General features: G+C 35.3%; 1 protein-coding gene across 3 annotated transcripts in view; it reads left to right on the top strand.

Annotated features, from left to right (window-relative positions):
• Positions 1–21696, top strand: part of CNTN5 (contactin 5) — a 1356013-nt gene that overhangs the window by 295294 nt on the left and 1039023 nt on the right. The window contains exon 1 of one of the 3 annotated variants that reach the window (XM_067038232.1): positions 6813–6893. The exons of the other annotated variants lie outside the window; for them this stretch is intronic. The gene's annotated coding sequence lies outside the window, so the exon portion shown is untranslated. Of the gene's footprint in view, positions 1–6812; positions 6894–21696 lie in introns of those variants that run through there. 3 annotated transcript variants of the gene reach the window in all.

The raw sequence follows: 21696 nt of genomic DNA, 5'->3' as shown, positions 1-21696 counted from the left end.
CTATTTAAAATCATACTTCACCTAACTTTCTATAGCCAGACTAGCCTTTCTCTCAGGTATCATCACATTAGTCAAGGTTTTTTCTTATTGTTCTTCTACTACTGTTCTTTCCTCTGGGATACTAAGCTCAATGAATAGACATCAAATGTAAACGAAATAAGATTTAACAATAAGCATATAGAATCACACTTGCAAAATAATTTTATAAATGTAGGTCATTATTCAGGAGTAAAAGCAAACTAACCTGAAATATATAAATCATTGTGAACCATTTTTTAGCTTGCATTATTTGTAGTTTGACACAGATCTTCATTTCTTTGGCTATAAAGGTGGTCTTATTAATCCATTTTCTATTTGAATATTTAATTTCTGAGATCACTCTGTCCACTAATTTATTCTAGACTGAAGATTTCTATAGACAGCTAAAAATGTGCTAAGAAGGTGTTAGCATTGAAACAGCAAGAAAATTCTCACCAGTTGAATGAGAGGACAAACTGATTTATTTAGTATTTTATGGGGATCCTTCTTGCTTATGTGAATTTACCCTACCACAGAACACAGACCCTGCATGTGATATAAAGCATATTGCGTCAAATTAAAGTTTACATTTTCAAAGAAAAATCTGTTCATTACAAAAAGGATTGATTCACATGTAATTAATATTCAGTAATTTTGTGTATCTTTATTGTAAAGCCCATCTAACAAAAGCCCATTTAAATTGTGCCTTTAATAATCAAGACAACTGAAAAGCAAAGATATGATCTAATAATTTACATCTAGATTAGTAAATATTGTGTTTGCAAAAATGTGCCATAATTTTATATCCTTCAGCCTTGGTCATAGCCCAGACTTTGTTCACTCAATAAGGAATTTGTCCTTAAGAAGATATTCCAAAATGAGCATGTGCTTGTCTCCAAATAAAGAAGAATAGTGAGGACTGTCTTGCTCTTAGGTATCTGAGAACGTGAGCCAGAAAATGGATGTGAACCCATATTAGCCCAAAAGAGGTCAGAACTAGATGATATGTGAAAACCATCTGACAATGTATAAGCAAATTTCAAGATCCAGATAGTCAACAGATACTTATAAATCGAATAATGCCAGTTTCAAAGGTATGCATAGCTTCTCAATGTACGTTTTATAAAATATTTTAAGCAATTGAAATATTTTAGCAATCCACAGTTGCCCTTCCAATAAAAATTACAACTATACAGATATAGTTTGATAGAAAGAGTATTACTATTATTGTACTACGTGAAAAATTTTGAATTTTTGTTTCATTCATTTTATGAATATGGCTCTCTCATACCTGTACAGTTGGAAATACAGCATCTCATTACATATAACTACTTTCACTGGTTCAGTGGTGACAATGTTTGTAAAGGTTAGTTTTACTTTCATCATCAAACAGCAAGAAAGAGTATTTAATTTGGGGGCAAAGAAAAGAAAACCCAACTTTCACTGGAACAAGATTGGAAAGAAATTCAAACTGGAAGAAAAAATTCTGAGCAGTTAATTGGCCCACAGCCAGAGGTATATGTTAATGCAACAGCTACTACTACTGCTGCTATTAACAATAGGAAGTGAAGGAGAGTAGGAAAAGGAGAAAAGAGGGAGGAGGAGGAGGAGAAAATGAGAGAAGAGAGGAGGAAGAAAAGGAAGTGAAGGAGTGTCCAAGTGTAATTAAAATATCCAGAATGCTTCAGCATGTGCACCATGGTAGGATGTGAAAAGAATATAGTGGGAAGATAAGAAAGAGAGTGGCTTCATGGAAGAGACAATATTTATTGTGTATAATAAAAAGTGGGGTTCTTGTAAAATGGGGGATTCTGATTCAGTAGCCTGGTGTGGGCCTGAGATTCTGCATTTCTAATAGTCTCTCAGGCAGTGCTGATGCTGCTGTTTTGCAGACCATACTCTGAACAACGAGGTAATGAAGGGTGGGGAAGATGATGTCTATCTGAAGCAGAGCAAAGAGTACATTTTACGTCAAGGAAAAATGAAAGCATTTGGTATGGTGAGTAGTTCAGTGAGCATAGGGGTACTATCAGTTAATGAAGTTGGAAAAAATAGATTGTAAATAGCCACAGCCTGAGGATTCTGAACATTATTTTTTGGCAAAGGGAAGTCTACAGATGCCTCTGTTCATAAGCGTTGCACTGTAGATTTGTTTATACGGAAGCAAACAGACTTTAGTTTAAAGGACGGGACACATTGAAGTAGTAAGAGAAAGAGGGATGGGAAGAAAATGTTAAGAGGCCACTGCTATTGCCCAAGTTAGAAAACCCCCAGGCTGAACTTTAGTATTGAGGATGAAAAAGAGGTTCAGATTTGGCACCTATTTTTGAGTTGCAACTGCAGAATATAGTAAATGTTTAGTTGGGATAAAAAAAATGTGTCAAGGAAAATGATGCTTTATATTTTATTTTGCTTTTGCCAAGGAACGGCATGAATGACAAAGCCATAGGAAAAGGGGCTAATGATGAAAAAGTAAAAGTTTTGTGGTGGTATGAAAATAATAAGGTTAAGACGCCTATAAGATGTCCATATGGGTATACCAATTAGATAGAAGTTTGGAAGATAAATCCCAGAAATAGGCCACTGATGTTGATAATTAGAGTGAAGAGGACTGCATTGATTGAACATATACTGCAAGCCAGTGATTTTTTTCATAATTATTTCTTTTAATTAGAAGGCTACTGTAACCTTAGCAAAGCCGTTTTGATAGAATGATACAAATGATAGAGATTTGTACCTCATGGGAATGTGTGTACATGTGTATATACCTAGAAATACAGATTTGGGAAAGTAATGCCTGTGACATTGTCCTTTGAATTGGAATAGAAAGAGAACATATGCCATTTATTTCTAGACGGGTTATTCTTATTTTCTGATTATGTGCTCTGGTAGCAGATGTCTCCAGAAAAATTGTCCACAAGCTTTGCTCCAAGGCCAAGGGGATCCCTCTGTAAATGCTGACAAATAGGTTAGTATATTACCATATCAAGAGTAAAGCTGGGCTTCCCTGGTGGCGCAGTGGTTGAGAATCCGCCTGCCTATGCAGGGGACACGGGTTTGTGCCCCGGTCCGGGAAGATCCCACATGCCGCGGAGCGGCTGGGCCCGTGAGCCATGGCCACTGAGCCTGCGCTTCCGGAGGCTGCGCTCCGCAATGGGAGAGGCCACAACAGTGAGAGGCCCACATACTGAAAAAAAACCAAAAAACAAAACTAACAAAAAAAAGAGTAAAGCTGGGCTTCCCTGGTGGCGCAGTGGTTGAGAGTCCGCCTGCCGATGCAGGAGATACGGGTTCGTGCTCTGGTCCGGGAGGATCCCACATGCCGCGGAGCAGCTAAGCCCGTGAGCCATGGCCACTGGGCCTGCGCGTCCGGAGCCTGTGCTCCGCAACGGGAGAGGCCACAACAGTGAGAGGCCCGCATACCACAAAAAAAAAAAAAAAAAAAAAGAGTAAAGCTGATGATAACTGCAAATCGTAAAGTAATTGATGATGCCAAGCAGTTTGTCGATATGCCAATCCCTGGAGTTCTATCCCTGGGAAAATGCATCTTCCCACTGACCCTTAGCTGTTATGACCTTGTACCAAAATCAAATCAGAGAATCCTAGGAAAGACAAGATATAGTAAATTTTTTATACATTTTTTTAAATAAATTCTGGAATTTCTAAAAGACTAAGAAATCACTTCATTGATTAATCATCTCTACTTATATCTGGGCAATTTTCTCTAATTAGAACTCATAGAGTTATCAAAATAAACATAATGTGTTGTACGTCTTTCATCTGTTTGAAGAAGTTTTCAATTGTACTCTCTTCACAGAAGACGTGGGTTGGGGAATTGGGGAACACATTTTTATTCAAGCTGTTTCCTCCCATGACACACGTTTATGAATTACAGAAAGCTGAACCATAATATTCTAATCACCTCAGTTAGTCTTCAGTTTTGAAATTACACTTTTAAAGAATCCAAAAATACCCTTTCATTCTACTGATGTGAAGCAAATCCCTCTGCTTCAATTAAGAGCAATTGGAGGGAATAGGAATAACAGAAGTTCAGCTCCAAGCGGCATATAACGAGATGATTACAGGCTCTGGCGGCCAGCCAGACTGTCAGGCTGATTTTCATGGGTGTTACTTTACTGACAGTACCTTCATGACATTTGTACCTTGACACCAGAAGTGCTAACAGCTGCAGTGCCAGTGCTAGAAAGGCACGAAAGACCTTTTTCAGCATTAGTTGCTCTCACAGATTCACAACGCCCTAAGAGAATAAAGTCTACAAAAACTGACTTCAGCCTGCTGTCTGGTTTGTGAAGATTTTTGCTGTGGTGTCTGAAAAACAGTTCTGTTCCATGACATTGGACTGAGGGGAGATAAGAGTTTTTCAAGATAGAAGATACGTGCGGTAAATGTGTGACAAATGGCAGTAACAAGGTTTGTCTGGGAGTTCTTGGTTTCGTGAAATGGAATATTTCAACAAGCAATTCTGTGCTTAGTTACTTGCTATAGGCAACCCTTTTGACCCGTCACTGGGGAAGCAAAAATGACTAAAGGAAAAAGATTCTAGTTTTCTTGAAATTGGATGGTATTCTTAACTAATAGTGACAGATGTAACAGTATGACTTCCAGTGGCTGCTACTAATGGCAGAGCTTCAGGCTGTCAGGAAATGAGAAAGGTAAGAAGACACATATGTGAGAAAGGAGTTCAAATGATAAAAGGTGAGACGTGGTTTTAGAAAAGTTTATTTTAGGAGCTCTGCCAGTCTCTCGTTATTTCCAGGGTTATTTTTGGCACATCAGTGTGTCACTAACATTTGGACATACTTTCCAGAAACAAGATCCTAAAAGGCACACATTACTATTTACTATCAGGAAGCCACTGTGCACTGACAGTTCTTTTTTGTATATTAAGCTACTTTCTAATCATTTTAGTGTTGCTACCATTTTGGTCTTAGAAATGGGAAAAATTCTTTAGCTAAACATGATTAATTTCCATAGTTGAAAGTGCATTTAGGAGACATTGTAAAACAATTAACTCACTATAAGAAAATTTTCTATAAATGTTTCAATCATTGATATTTTATAGCATATGCGAAGTTTTTGTAAAAAGTCTGTATTTTTTTTTTTTTTTTTTTTTTTGTGGTATGCGGGCCTCTCACTGTTGCGGCCTCTCCCATTGCGGAGCACAGGCTCTGGACGCGCAGGCTCAGCGGCCATGGCCCCCTGGGCCCAGACGCTCCGCGGCACGTGAGATCTTCCCGGACCGGGGCACGAACCCATGTACCTTGCATCGACAGGTGGATTCTCAACCACTGCACCACCACGGAAGCCCAAGTCTGTATTTTTAATTTCATGAAAATTGAGCTGTCTTTGCTCTTTTCTGAAAACTCCATTTTTGAAAAATCAAGTATAAAACTTTGTTGATATTTCAAATATTTCATAGACACAGTGAAAAGATCTTTAAACAGTATAGAAATCCACAAGTATAAAAGAGATATTTGAGAGAAATAAGTGATCTATTAATAACTTCAAGTAAATAAAACTAAAGGAAACAGGAAAGGGAGATAAAAATCTATAATTAAGTGTAATTCAATCACTCTGCCCATTAAATTCTCTTTTCTTCATGTACAATCTCATGTCCAGAGGAATTCAGAGAACTATATGATTCTGTGTAGCTAACGAATGACTAGAATTCAGTATGCCAACTCCCAGTCCCAGGGTTCTTTCCAATGCAGTATCCCTGGAAATGCACAGAAAGCCAAAATGTTAGGGTATTTTTCTTTGGGCCCGCACGATTCTGGTCCAAATGGAAACCTTACTGGTGTGGAGGAAATGTAAATAAATTAATTAAATCTGATGGCATCACATCATAGTAATTTCAGAAACTTTTGAAAATTAAATATATTATTATTATTTTGCAATTAACTCTCAATTGAGCAGCAAGACATAAGCCTTAGATAAAAGAACTGCGCATCATCCAAAATGTCTGCAGGGAAGTCTGCATATTTTTTCCATTTCATTGCTAATGAGTCATTTTCACCTGATGCCTGCTCCCACCACTCCCCCCTGAATAACCAGCTGTCAGTTTCCACAGCTGAGTGGGTTTGGTACCAGACAGGTGGCAGCAGGATGGGGAAGAAATTGTGTCAGTGGGATGTAGTTAATCTGGAATTAGGATGATCCACCTGGTATCATTAAAAGTTGACTGTATTTCCTAAATGTTTCACTACAATATAATCAACATTTAAATTAAAAGTTAAGGTTTTAAATATCCTTGAAGAGACAAATAATATTTCCCTTTAATATTAGGGCAGTTTTTGCACAGTGTTAGATCAATGAGGTCTATTTAGAATGACAGAATTTTATATCCTGTTTATAGAAAAAGTGTATTGAACTGCGCTATTCTGGATTCTGACATTTACTCACTCTGTAAGCTTCTATGTGCTATAGGCTCTCTGAAAAAAAATGTTTTGACATTGGTAAAACCATGTTGGAGCTTAAATGACAATATATTTTGAAGTGTTTTGTGATACTTAATGTGTGTATAAGTATGAAAACTAGTATCATCATTGGTAGTTATTCAATAGACTATTTTTAATTCTTGTAAGTGTCTGGAAAACAATTCTAATTTCCTTAGTGTAGCAAACAAAGATCCCTAACCACGTGACCCAACTCATCTCCCTAACCACAACTACGGCCATCCATGTTCTTCTGTTTTCTTCAGCTTGAAAGTCACCTCCTGAAAGCCTTCCCTGAATGCTCATTAATGGACTGAGTGCCCTTCCTGTGATTCCAGGCTGTCCTCTATAATAGCTCTTATCACACAACACTGAAACTGGCTGTTCACCAGCCTTGCTCTCTCACTGGATCTACTTAAGGTCAGGTCTTTATCTTGTTCACATTTGAAATTCCAATAACTAGCACAGTGAATAGCACATAATGAGACAATTATATGTATATATATGTATATACACACATATAGAGAGCAATTAGCTGTATGCATATATATAAAGTACAAAAACATATAAGTAGGAAAAAAAAAAACCACTCCAGCCATTTATCTGATTTTCAATTTAAACTATCATTCTGGCTACAACATGAAGAATATTTTATTATATCTTATTTTTTAAATTTTAATTTTATTGGAGTATAGTTGATTTACAATATTTTGTTAGTTTCAAGTGTACAGCAAAGTGATTCAGTTACACATATACATATATTCATTCTTTTTAAGATTCTTTTCTCATATAGGTTATCCCAGAATATAGAGTTCCCTGTGCTATACAGTATGCCCATTTTGGTTATCGATCTTATATATAATAGTGTGTGTATGTTCATCCCAAGCTCCTGATTTATCCCTCCCCCTGCCACATTTCCCCTTTGGGAACCATGAGTTGGTTTTCAATATCTGTAAGTTTGTTTCTGTTTTGTAAATAAGTTCATTTGTATCATTTTTTTAAAATTAGATTCCACATAAGTGATATTATATATTTGTTGTTCTCTGTCTGACTAACTTCACTTAGTATAATCTCTAGGTCCATCCATGTTGCTGAAAATGTCATTATTTCATTCTTTTTATGGTTGAGTAATATTCCATTGTATATGTACCACATCTTCTTTATTCATTCATCTGTTGATGGACATTAAGGTGACTTCAGTATCTTGGCTATTGTAAATAGTGCTTCAGTGAACATTGGGGTGCATGTATCTCTTTGGATTATGGTTTTCTCTGGATATATGCCCACGAGTGGTATTGCTGGAACATATGGTAGCTCTGTTTTTAGTTTCTAAGGAACCTCCATACTCTTCTCCATAGTCTAGGTTGTACCAATTTACATTCCCACCAACAGTGTAGGAGGGTTCCCTTTTCTCCACACCCTCTCCAGCATTTACTTTTTGTGGACTTTTTGATGATGACCATTCTGACTGGCATGAAGTGATGCCTCATTGTAATCTTGATTTGCATTTCTCTGATAATTAGTGATGTTGAGCATCTTTTCTTGTGATTTTTGGCCACCTGTATGTCTCATGAAGAATATTTTAAAGTGGACACACAGTGGAATTGGCAGGGAGGCCAATTCAATGGCAAATGCAGAAGATATGTTAAATGAGTGGTAATAGAAATAGAGTAGACAAGGATCTGAAATATACATAGGGATCAAATAAACATGATTTGATAAATAATTGAATTCATGGTTGAGGAAGAATGAAATATCAGAGATGTCCTTAAGTTTGTGGCTTTTGCAAGATGAGAACATGGTGGAATCAGTCACTGAGATTGAGAATACCAGAGGATGATATGGTTATTTTTAATGGTTGACAGGGTTGATGAAAGGAAGCAGATATTGTTCCTGGTTTCAATTTTAAACATGTTAATTTTGTCATGACTTTGAGAAAGCAAGGGAAAAATGGTGATAAATTTGGCAGTTGTTTGTGTTTAGGTGGTATAGTGAAGTCAAGGATTACCTCGGAAGAGATTATAGAGTAGAGATTAAAGAAAGCCAGGATTGAACTTTGATGAATCCCACACTTAAGAGCCTGATAGAGGAATACGTTTCTGCTAAGGTTCAAGAAAGCAAAATGGAATATTTGGAATGAAAGTAGATATTAATGGGAAAGGGAATGAATGTGAGGTGTGAAAATGAAGACAGTAAGTATAGGTATTTCTTTTGAGGAATGTGGTTGTGTTGTGTAGCAGTGAAACAGGGAAAAGTTAAAGGAGGATGTGGGGTTAAGAAAATGTTATACTTAGTTTTTTGTGGTCAACTTGACTGGGACAGGGGCTGCAGAGACACTTGGTCAAACATTATTCTAGTTGTGTCTGTGAGGGTGTTTCTGAAGGAGTTTGACATTTGAATACATCAGCTAAGTAAAGCAGATTGTACTCCCTAAAGTAGGTGGACCCCATCCAGGGAATTGAAGGCCTGAAAAGAACAAACCGACTGACATTCATGTGAGTAAGAGGGAATTCCTCTGCCCAACTGCTTTCAAGTTGGAACATCAATTTTCTCCTGCTTTCAGACTTGAACTGAAACATTGGCACTTTTTGGATCTGGAGCCTGCTGGTCTTCAGCTTGGACTATGCCCTTGGTTCTTCTGGATCTCCAGGTTACCAACTCCAAATGTTGGGATTTGCTATTATCCACAGTCACACTTCATGTTAGCCCAATTCCTTGTTTTATATATACATAGTCCGATACATATATGTATCGGACTATGTATATACTATCCATAGTCCATTTATATATCCTTACTTTGGCCTATTTCTCTTTCAACAAAAATTTAATGACCAGGTTCACTGTCCTTTGAAAGAATTCCCCACCATGGATATCTTTCAGAAACAGTCTGCCATAATATAGTGCTTACTCTCAGGATGTACATACAAACAGAGCAGATCTGTCTCTGACCCACCCTTGGCTTTTCCCTGTCTTGGTCAGCTGGCCACAGGAGCCCCTATGAAGGTACAGGGGTGAGCTAAATGAGATGCATTGTTGATCCAGTGATGAAAGTCAGGGCCACCTCCACTGACACAGACCCTGCATGACGTTGTGTAGAATCAACAGACATACTTTATAGGAAAGATGGTGTGAAAGTAGACACATGACAGTGGGAAAGAGTGATCCAATTCACTTACCACTCTCTGGTTCTGATCATGTCTGATCTTGGATGCAGTATCTATATCTTTACCCAGAAGGACCAGAGCACATCAGGAGGGCCAGAGGATCGCCCTCATAAACATGTTCCTGATAGAGGAATTCAGTATTTTTGAGTGGTTTAGCCAAATGTCTCTATTATGAATATCAACATCTCACTCCTTTCCAATAAAAGCTCTGACACTGAGGTGACAGACTTGTTAGGTTTGAGAATTCACCTTTCTGGAGCTCACCTACTTTTATAATTAACTCATGGCCTCAGCCTCAAGTTTCTTGCCCTCTGCCTCTAAGAGATGATAATCTTTACATGATAATTAAGAGGTTCTCTGATTCCACACTTTGAGTTGGTGATTAACAGTGGTGTTCTGGTAAACCAAACTGAATGAGTAATTTTTAAAACCCTAATTTAAATTCAAAAAGGGTCATGTACCAAAATGTTCATTGCAGCTCTATTTACAATAGCCAGGACATGGAAGCAACCTAAGTGTCCATCAACAGATGAATGGATAAAGAAGATGTGGCACATATATACAATGGAATATTACTCAGCCATAAAAAGAAATGAAACTGAGTTATTTGTAGTGAGGTAGATGGGCCTGGAGTCTGTCATACAGAGTGAAGTAAGTCAGAGGGAGAAAAACAAATACCGTCTGCTAACACATATATATGGAATCTAAGAAAAAAAAAATGTCATGAAGAGACTAGGGGTAGGACAGGAATAAAACACAGACCTACTAGAGCATGGACTTGAGGATATGGGGAGGGAGAAAGGTAAGTTGTGACGAAGTGAGAGAGTGGCATACCAAACATAGGGTGGATAGCTAGTGGGAAGTAGCCGCATGGCACGGGGAGATCAGCTAGGTGGTTTATGACCACCTAGAGGGGTGGGATGGGGAGGGTGGAAAGGAGGGAGATGCAAGAGGGAAGAGATATGGGAACATATGCATATGTATAACTGATTCACTTTGTTGTAAAGCAGAAACTAACACACCATTGTAAAGCAATTATACTCCAATAAAGATGTTTTAAAAAAAAAAAGCAGGAATATGAACTAGCAAGTATTCTACAAAAAAAAAAAAAAAAAAAAAAAATACCCTAATTTATAGCGTTCACTGATTATGGGTTTAAATATTTCCATACTGGCTGAATTAAATATTAATGGTAGCTTGAAAACTTTCTGAATATTTACCAATTGGCTATTGCAAGTGAGTGTCTCTAGTACACTGCTGGAATCACTCCAAGCCTCTCTTTGTTTTCACAAAATAATTAATAGAACCTAACCAATTCTGTAAAGATTCAATATTTTTGTTCTTTGCTTTCAGTGACTACAATATTTGAAGAAAAAAAATCAATAAATTAATTTACAAATTAACAATTAGAAAAATAAATATTCAATTAGAACAAACATGTTAAATGTAGTTATTTTTCTTCTCTTTCAAATATGGTATAAATTATTAATGAATGTCATTATTATTTTTTCTTTCAGTTTTATTGAGATAAAATTGACCTACAACACTGTATAAGCTTAAGATGTACAGCATAATTATTTGACCTACAATACTTCATGAAATGATTACCACATTAAGTTTAGTGAACATTTATCATCTCATATAGATTAAAAAGTAAGGAAATTTTTTTTAAAGTTTCCTTGTGATGAGAATGCTCAAAATTTATTCTCTTAACAACTTTCATATATAACATAGAGCAGTGTTAATTGTATTTATCGTGTTGTACATTATATCCCTAGTACTTATTTATCTTATAATTGGAAGTTTGTACCTTTTGACCACCTTCATCCAATTCTTCCTCCCCCTACCCCCTGCCTCTGGTAACCACAAATCTGATCTTTTTTTCTGTTTGCTCGTTTGTTTGTTTTTTAAGTTGACCTAAAGCACTATGTTAGTTCCTGTTACACAACATAGTGATTAGATATTTCTACACATTTCAAGTGATCACCACAATAAGTCTAGTTACAATATGTCACCATACAAAAATATTACAGAGTTACTATATTCCCCACACTGTACATTTCATCCCCTTGACTCATTTATTTTGTAACTGGAAGTTTGTACCTCTTGATCTCCCTCACCTGTTGCTTTCTCTGGCAACCACTTATTTGTTCTCTTTATCTATAACTCTGTTTCTGTATTGTTATGTTTGTTCATTTGTTTTGTTTCCACATATAAGAAAATCATATAGTATTTGTCTTTATCTGTCTGACTTATTTCACTTGGCATCATAACTCTAGGTACATCCATGTTTTCTCAAATGGCAAGATTTAACTTTTGTGGCTGAAAAATATTCCATTGTGGGTATATATGTATATCTATATCTATATGTATATCATATCTTCTTTATTCCTCTGTTGATGGACACCTAGGTTGCTTTCATATCTGGGCTAATATAAATAAATCTGCAATGAACAGTGCTTTTGTTTTCTTTGGATAAATACCAAGAAGTGGAATTGCTGGTCATATGGTAGTTCTATTTTTAACTTTTTGAGGAACATCCACACTCTTTTCTATAGTCATTTTACCAGTTTACATTCCCACCAACAGTTCCCTTTTCTCACATTCTTGCCAAAGCTTGTTACTGGTTGTCTTTTTTGATAATAGCAATTCTGACAGGTTTGAGGTGATATCTCATTGTGGTTTTGATTTTCATTTCCCTGATGATTAGTGATGTTGAGCATCTTTTCATGTGCCTGTTGGCCATCTGCATCTTCTTGGGAAAAATGTCTATTCAGATTCTTTGCCCACTTTTTGATCAAGTTATTTGCTTTTTTGATGTTGAGTTGTATGAGTTCTGTGTAGATTTTGGATATTAACCTCTTATTGGATGTGTTATTTGCCAATATCTTCTCCCATTCATTAGGTGACCTATTAGTTTTGTTGATAGTTTCCTTCACTATGCAAATGCTTTTTAGCTTGACGTAGTCCCATTTGTTTATGTTTGCTTTTGTTTCCCTTGTCTGAGGAGACATATCCAAAAAATTATTACTAAAATCTATGCCATAGAGCTTATAGTATATGTTTTCTTCTAGAAGTTTTATGGTTTCAAATCTTAAATTTAAGTCTAATCCATTTTCAATGTTTTTGTGTGCATAATGTGAGAGTAGTCCATTTTCATTTATTTGCTTGTAGGTGTCCATTTTTCCAACACTGTTTATTGAAGAGGCTGTCTTTTCCCCATTGTATAGTCATGCCACTTTCTTGTAGATTAATTGCACATATAAGTGTGGGTTCTTTTCTTGGCTTGCTATTCTTTTCCATTGGGCTATGTGTCTGTTTTTGTGCCAGTACTATACTCTTTTGATTACTGTAGCTTTGTAGTATAGTTTGAAATCAAGGTGTTTGATACCTCCAGCTTTGTTCTTATTTCTCAGGATTGTTTTATTTAGTCAGGGTCTTTTCTGTTTCCATACAAATTTTAGAATTATTTGTTCTAGTTCTGTGAAGAATGCTGTTTGTGTTTTTACAGGGATTGCAATGAATCTGTAGATTGCCTTGGGTAGTATGGTCATTTTAACAATATTAATTTTTCCAATCCATGAACATGGTATCTCTTTCCATCTGTCTGTATCATCTTCAGTTTCTTTCATTGATGTCTTATAGTTTTCTGAGTACAGGTCTTTTACCTCTTCAGTAGATTTATTCCTAGGCATTTTATTTCTTTGATGTGACTGTGAATGGAATTGTTTTCTTAATTTATCTTTCTGATAGTTTGTTAGTGTATAGAAGCACAACAGATTTCTGTATATTAAATTCCAAATATATTGATGAATATTTGGAACTACCAAATTTATTGATGAATTCTAGTAGTTTTTAGTTGTATCTTTAGGATTTTCTATGTATATTATTATGTCATCTGCCAACAGTGACAGTTTTACTTCTTCCTTTCCAATTTGTATTCCTTTTTTTCCCTTTTCTTGTATGACTGCTGTTGCTAGGACTTCCAACACTATGCTGAATAATGGTGGTCAGAGTGGGCATCCTTGTCTTGTTCCTTGCATAGCATAATTATTGACAGTTTTGTTTCATTGAAATATGAGGAAGAATTATACCTTCAAAATGTAGCATTTTGTTTGGCACCTGATTTAATAGTTTCAGTAGAAAGACTAACTTGTGACAGAAAAGAGTGTTGACTGAGTATCTCATGTCTAAAGGAGGTCATTTCAAAGGAGAGTTGAAAGAGCCTGGAAGAGTGGGATGATGAAAATAGGAATGTTCTGCTGTTGCCTATAATCATCCCTGACCTGTCAGACTTGTTTCTTTGTTAACTGCTATGTTTCTGAGAATTCTGACACTTATGCATTTCTTTAATATGATTTTCTTTGTTTCTGAATTGAGTACACCTTATGTAAACAAACATTAACTAAGTTGCAACCAAGTTAAATTCAGTCGTCTGTGTGTATATTTTGGCGTAAATTTAAAATTTCATTAAGAGTTCTCACTTTAGATTAGAAGACTTAAGGATATATGAAGAACTCTAGAAGTGGGGAAAAGAAACAGATACATCAATGCATGGCAATACTTCTAATAAGAGAAGTTGTAATAAGTTCCACAATAGTAAGAACACAACATAATTAGATCTGTCTGCAGTTGTAAGGAAAACTTAAGAGGACCTCCAGCCTGAACAGAAATTTTAATATGAATGGAAGTTCTTTAGGTGAATGAGGGTAGGAAGGTCATTTGAAGCATAGAACCGTTCTGGATACTATCTTAAAGTTAACATGTTGTTAATAAAGATTAAATATCAATTTAACTCTTAGCTTTAAGTTTTCTTAAGGTTAATTTTTTTTTGTTTTCCTACTCATTGACACATTTGAAGTAGAAAACTAAAAGTGGATTCTATTAAAGGCAATTATCTTGCAAAAAGACTAATTTTTTCCAGTCTGATAAAGGAGAGAAAAGAGAAAAAATATATATAAAGAAGATATATGAATTAGAAATAATTTGAAATAGAGGAATTTAGAAATGTAGAAGAGAAAAGGAAAATATCAAGCAACTGTACAATTTTAGGCTGGTTATAAGGACTTACTCTTTTCCTTGTGCAAAGTAAAATTCATGTTAGATCTAGAAAAATCACAGCAGAACCACATAAGAGTAAGTGAAACAAGGTTATGAATAATGAGACAACTCACCTCCTTTTTGAGTAAGTCACCTAGGACTTCTGGGTGAACTTTGATCTACTTTTAAAAGAAGTGGTGAGAAAAAGATGGGTCGGCAAAAATTGTAACCTTTCATAAAGTCCAATTTGAGACAGACATAGCAACTAACATGTAAAACTGAGATTAGAAAGAAGTTTCTCATCTATCATTTCTTGAAACATTTATAATTCTTCAAGTAGACAGAGGATCTGACACATTATCCCCATTCTAAGGCGTTTTCTCAGAAATGCTGAATGACTTACTTATGATCTAAGAGTAAGTTAGTGGCTAATGCCTAAGGAAACCTTACTTTGACTCCAAATGGAGTAGTTTCTTCATCAAAACATATTGTTTTAAAGACAGGCATGAGCTTATTTCAGACATTAGACTGAAAGGTTTTGCTTCTGAGAAGCAAACTTGAAGAGGAAATTTGAAAACACAACACTACCATTCATTATTATTTCTTTCTTGCTGTATTCATAATTAAGGTGAGAAAATAATAATAATTAGTATTATGTATTAAATGCTCAATATATGTCAGGCATATTAGTAAGCATTTAATAGGCATTACTTCATTTAATTTTCTCAATATTTCCATAAGTAAAAAAAAAAAAAAAGATGTACCATGTCATCTTTAAAAGGTAATGACAATAACGGGAACATGGAATTCTGAATTCCAAAGAATTTTTCTTAATGAAAGTCCAAGCTGAAAGAAACATAATTCTTGTTCTTAAGTAAGCTTTTGCTGGTTACCTAGATAACTATCTCTCTGCCAAAGTTTATAACTTCAGGGGGAAAGAAATCATGCCTGCCTTTAAAAAAAAAGTGGGGGTTCTAAGGTACAGAGTAGAAATGTATAATTTTCACAGTGTTAGGAAGAGAAAGAAAAGTGAGAAAGAAGAATGAAGAAAGAAAAAAGGAAGGAATGGAGGGATAGAGATAGGGAGAGATAAAAGAAGGAAATAAATGTGTAACCTTCTCCTCATAATTCTTCACCAAAAAATACAACAGTTTTACTTGTTAAGAACGCAATTGGGTTTCTTTTGAAGTGACCTTAGAATACATTATCTGTTTTCTGGAATAGTTTATATATATATATATATTTTTTTTAATTTATTTATTTATGTTTAGCTGAGTTGGGTCTTTGTTGCTGTGCACGGGCTTTCTCTAGTTGAGGCAAGTGCAGGCTACTCTTCGTTGCGGTGCGTGGGCTTCTCATTTCGGTGGCTTCTTTTGTTGCGGAGCATGGGCTCTAGGTGTGCAGGCTTCAGTAGTTTTGGCTCGTGGGCTCTAGAGTGCAGGCTCAGTAGTTGTGGTGCATGGGCTTAGTTGCTCCACAGCATGTGGGTTCTTCCTGGACCACGGCTCAAACCCATGTCCCCTGCATTGGCGGGCGAATTCTTAAACACTGTGCCACAAGGGAAGCCCTGGAATAGTTTTATACTTGGAGTATGAGCTGCAAAAGTAAGATTAGCTTTCTGTTTTACCAAAAAAAGTGACTTGTCTACTACAATGATATTTAGAATTTGGACCTGATATGAGAAATGCAAACCAGGATTAGAGAAAATCTTTGGTTTGGGCCACATGAATTTACTTATGTTCCACTATACTTGTCTAATATAAATGTCAATCTCCTATGGTTCTGACTAATATAGGTAAGACTCATAAAGATCAATAATCTTTGGTGGTGAAGACTACAAGCAATTGAAATATTTTTTCTCAACCCGATCATGAAATATTCACCTTAGGTTTCCCTTGACTCTTGGTAGTGTCTCAACATGGAGTCTCAGTTAATGGCCTCAGTCACTCTGAAGTCATTAATCTAATGCTTCAAAATTTACATCACAGTTTAGTTATTTGAGATAAGACATATTGTTTGTATGGGTAGCTATGCTGTGGTCTTCATGCTGGCACATTCACAAATCTATCAAGAGCAAATTTTTTTTAAATACCCAATTTATTGAATGGAGAATTTCTTTCAGTGAACTTCATTATAAGTAAAAAAAATAGAGATGGTCTCACACATGTAAATTACCTATAAGTCAGCAATTACATACACTTCAATAATTTTCAAACATATTTAAAAATGACAGTCACAAGCTTTTGAGTAGAAATACCTATTGTAAATCCCTTAAATAAATGGAAAACAAAAAAATAATGTGAATGCTAAAAATACTACGGAAGTATTATAAAAAATTTTTAAAAGGTGAAATATAAGAATAAGTTAATGTGTTAATTTTTATTTCAGTTTCATTGAAGTATACATGAAATAAAATTTTAAGATATTTAAAGTGTACATCGTGACGATTTGATGCCTGTATATATTGTGAAAGGATTCCTCCAATCTAGTTAATTAACAGATATTCCAATTCACACATTTATCTTATTGTTGTTGTTGTAAAGAACATTTAAGCTCTGTTCTCTTAGCAATTTTCAATTACACAATACAGTGTGATAAACTCTAGTCACCATATTTACATTAGATACTCAGACTTTTTCTTCTTAAAGCTGAAAGTGTGTATCCATTAATAAACCACTCCCTAATTCCTTCATCCTCTAGCCCCCATCTGACTCTGTTTCTATGGCTTTGACCTTTCTTTTTTTGTTTGTTTGTTTGTTTGCTTTAGATTCCACATATAAATGATACCATGCATTATTTGTCTCTCCTTATCTGGCTTATTTCACTTAGCATAGTATTCTCAAGGTCCATCCACGTTGTTGAAAATGGCAAGATTTCCTTCTTTCTTATAGCTGAACAGTATTTCATCATGTGTATATATGCCACATTTTCTTTATCCATTCATTCCTTCAGATAAACGTAGGTTGTTTTCATTATTTGGCTATTGTGAATAATGCTGCAGCAAACTTGGGAATGAAGATATATCTTCAATATCCTATTTTTATTTCCATAGGATATATATGCATAGTGGGGTTGCTGGAATATATGATAGTTTTATTTCCTTTTCTCCACATCCTTGCCAGCACTTGTTATCACTTGTCTGCATGATAACCACTCTAAAAGTTGAGGTGGTATCTCATTTTGGTTTTGATTTGTGTTCCCCTGATTATTATTGATGTTGAGCACTTTTTAATGTAACTGTTGATAATTTTTTTGTCTACTTAGGAAAACTGTTCATTCAGTTTCTATGCCCATTTTAAACTGGATTCTCTATTTTTTTTTAACATCTTTATTGGAGAATACTTGCTTTACATTGTTACTTTAGTTTCTGCTGTATAAAAAAGTGAATCAGCTATATGTATACTTATATCCCTATATCATCTCCCTCTTGTGTCTCCCTCCCATCCTCCCTATCCTACCTCTCTAGGTGGTCACAAAACACTGAGCTGATATCCTTGTGCTATGTGGCTGCTGCCCACTAGGTATCTATTTTACATTTGGTAGTATATATATGTGATTGCCACACTCTCACTTTGTCCCAGCTTACCCGTCTCCCTTCCTGTGTCCTCAAGTCCATTCTCTACATCTGTGTCTTTATTCCTGTCCTCCCCCTAGGGTCTTCAGAACCTTTTTTTTCTTAGATTCCATATATATGGGTTAGCATACAGTATTTGTTTTTCTTTTTCTGACTTACTTCACTCTAAGGCAGATACTAGGTCCATCCACCTCAATACAAATAACTCAATTTCATTTCTTTTTATGGCTAAGTAATATTACATTGTATATATGTGCCACATCTTCTTTATCCATTCATCTGTCATGGGACACTTAGGTTGCTTCCATGTCCTGGCTACTGTAAATAGTGTTGTAATGAACATTGTGGTACATGACTCTTTTTGAGTTTTGGTTTTCTCAGAGTATATGATCAGTAGTGTGATGGCTGGGTCATATGGTAGTTCTATATGTAGCTTTTAAACCTCCACACTGTTCTCCATAGTGGCTGATCAATTTACATTTCCACAAACAGTGTAGAAGGGTTCCTTTTTCTCCAAACCCTCTCCAGCATTTATTGTTTGTAGATTTTTTGATGATGGGCATTCTGAATGGTGTGTGAGGTGATACCTCATGGTAGTTTTAATTTTCATTTCTCTAATGAATAGTGATGTTGAGCATCCTTTCATGTGTTTGCTGGCAATCTGTATATATTCTTTGGAGAAATGCCTATTTAAGTCTTCTGCCTATTTTTGGATTGGGTTGTTTGTTTTTTGATATTGAGCTGCATGAACTGCTTGTATATTTTAGAGATTAATCCTTTGTCAGTTGCTTCATTTGCAAATATTTTCTCCCATTCTGAGGGTTGTCTTTTCTTATTGTTTATGGTTTCCTTTGCTGTGCAAAAGCTTTTAAGTTTCACTAGGTCCCATTTGTTTCTTTTTCTTTTTATTTCGATTTCTCTAAGCGGTGGGTCAGAAAGGGTCTTGCTGTGATTTATGTCATAGAGAGTTCTGCCTATGTTTTCTACTAAGAGTTTTAGAGTGTCTGGCCTTAAATATACGTCTTTAATCCATTTTGAGTGTACTTTTCTGTACAGTATTAGAGACTGTTCTAATTTCATTCTTTTTCATATAGCTTTTTCATATAGTTTTCCCAGCACCACTTATTGAAGAGGCTGTCTTTTCTCCATTGAATATTCTTGCCAATATTATCAAAAATAAGGTGACCATATGTGCATGGGTTTATCTCTGGGCTTTCTATCCTGTGTCATTGATCTATATTTCTGTTTTTATTCCAGTACCATACTGTCTTGATTACTGTAGCTTTGTAGTATATCCTGAAGTCAGGGAGCCTGATTCCTCCAGCTCCATTTTTCTTTCTCAAGATTTCTTTGGCTATTCGGGGTCTTTTGTGTTTCCATATAAATTGGGAAATTTTTAGTTCCAGTTCTGTGAAAAATGCAACTGGTAGTTTGATAGGGATTTCACTGAATCTATAGATTGCTTAGGGTAGTATAGTCATCTTCACAATGTTGATTCTTCCAATCCAAGAACATGGTGTATCTCTCTATCTCTTTGTTTGTTTGATAAAAATTATCATCTTTAATTTCTTTCACCACTGTCTTATTATTTTCTGCATACAGGGTTTTGTCCCCTTAGGTAGGTTTATTCCTAGATATTTTATTCTTTTTGTTGCAGTGGTAAATGGGAGTGTTTCCTTAATTTCTCTTTCATATTTTTCATCATTAGTGTATAGGAATGCAAGAGTTTCTGTGCATTACTTTTGTATCCTGCTACTTTACCCAATTCATTGATTAGCTCTAGTAGTTTTCTGGTAGCATGCTTAGTATTCTCTATGTATAGTATCATGTCATCTGCAAACAGTGACAGCTTTACTTCTTCTTTTCCTATTTGGATTCCTTTTATTTCTTTTCCTTCTCTGATTGCTGTGGCTAAAATTTCCAAAACAATGTTGAATAATAGTGATGAGAGTAGACAATCTTGTCTTGTTCCTGATCTTAGTGTAAATGGTTTCAGTTTTTCACAATTGAGGATGATGTTGGCTGTGGGTTTGTCATTTATGACCTTTATTATGTTGAGGTAAGTTCCCTCTATGCCTACTTTCTGGAGGGTATTATCATAGATGGGTGTTGAATTTTGTTGTAAGCTTTTTCTGCATCTTTTGAGAGGATCATATGGTTTTTATCCTTCAATTTTTTAATATGGTGTATCACATTGATTAATTTGTGTATATTGAAGAATCCTTGCATTCCTGAGATAAACCCCACTTGATCATGCTGTAAGATCCTTTTAATGTGCTCTTGGATTCTGTTTGCTAGTATTTTTAAGAGGATTTTTGCATCTATACTCATCAGTAATATTGGACTATAGTTTTCTTTCTTTGTGACATCTTTGTCCAGTTTTGGTATTAGGGTAATGGTGGCGTCATAGAATGAGTTTGGGAGTGTTCCTCCCTCTGCTATATTTTGGAAGAGTTTGAGAAGGATGGGTGTTAGCTCTTCTCTAAATGTTTGATAGAAATCACCTGTTAAGCCATCTGTTCCTGAGCTTTTGTTTGTTGGAAGATTTTTAATCACAGTTTCAATTTCAGTGCTTGTGATTGCTCTGTTGATATTTTCTATTTCTTTCTGGTTCAGTCTTGGAAGGTTATACCTTTCTAAGAATTTGTCCATTTCTTCCAGGTTGTCCATTTCATTGGCATATAGTTGCTTTTAGTAATCTCTCTTGATCTTTTGTATTTCTACAATGTCAGTTTTTACTTCTCCTTTTTCATTTCTAATTCTGTCGATTTGAGTCTTCTCCCTTTTTTTGTTGATGACTCTAATACTTTATCATTTTTTTTATCTTCTTAAAAAACCACCTTTTAGATTTATTGAACTTTGCTATAGTTTCCTTCATTTCTTTTTCATTTATTTCTGATCTGATCTTTATGATTTCTTTATGTCTGCTAACTTTGGGCGTTTTTTGTTCTTCTTTATCTAATTGCTTTATGTGTAAGTTTAGGTTGTTTATTTGACATTTTTCTTGTTTCTTGAGGTAGGATTGTATTGCTATAAACTTCCCTCTTAGTCCTGCTTTTGCTGCATCCCATAGGTTTTGGGTCTTCATGTTTTCATTGTCATTTCTTTCTAGCTATTTTTTTACTTCCTCTTTGATTTATTCAGTGATTTCTTGGTTATTTAGTACTGTATTGTTTAGCCTCCATTTGTTTGTATTTTCTACATTTTTTTTTCCTGTAATTGTATCTAGTCTCATAGTGTTGTGGTCGGAAAAAGATACTTGATACGATTTCAATTTTCTTAAATTTACCAATGTTTTATTTCTGACCCAAAATATAATCTATCCTGGAGTTGTTCCATGATCACTTGAGAAGAAAGTGTATTCTGTTGTTTTGGATGGGATGATCTATAAATATCAATTAAGTCCATCTTGTGTAATGTGTCATTTAAATCTTGTGTTTCCTTA

The sequence above is a fragment of the Kogia breviceps genome, chromosome 7, assembly GCF_026419965.1.
Source record: "Kogia breviceps isolate mKogBre1 chromosome 7, mKogBre1 haplotype 1, whole genome shotgun sequence".
In the NCBI taxonomy this organism is placed as follows: domain Eukaryota; kingdom Metazoa; phylum Chordata; class Mammalia; order Artiodactyla; family Physeteridae; genus Kogia; species Kogia breviceps.
This window is presented reverse-complemented; position numbering and strand designations above follow the sequence as displayed.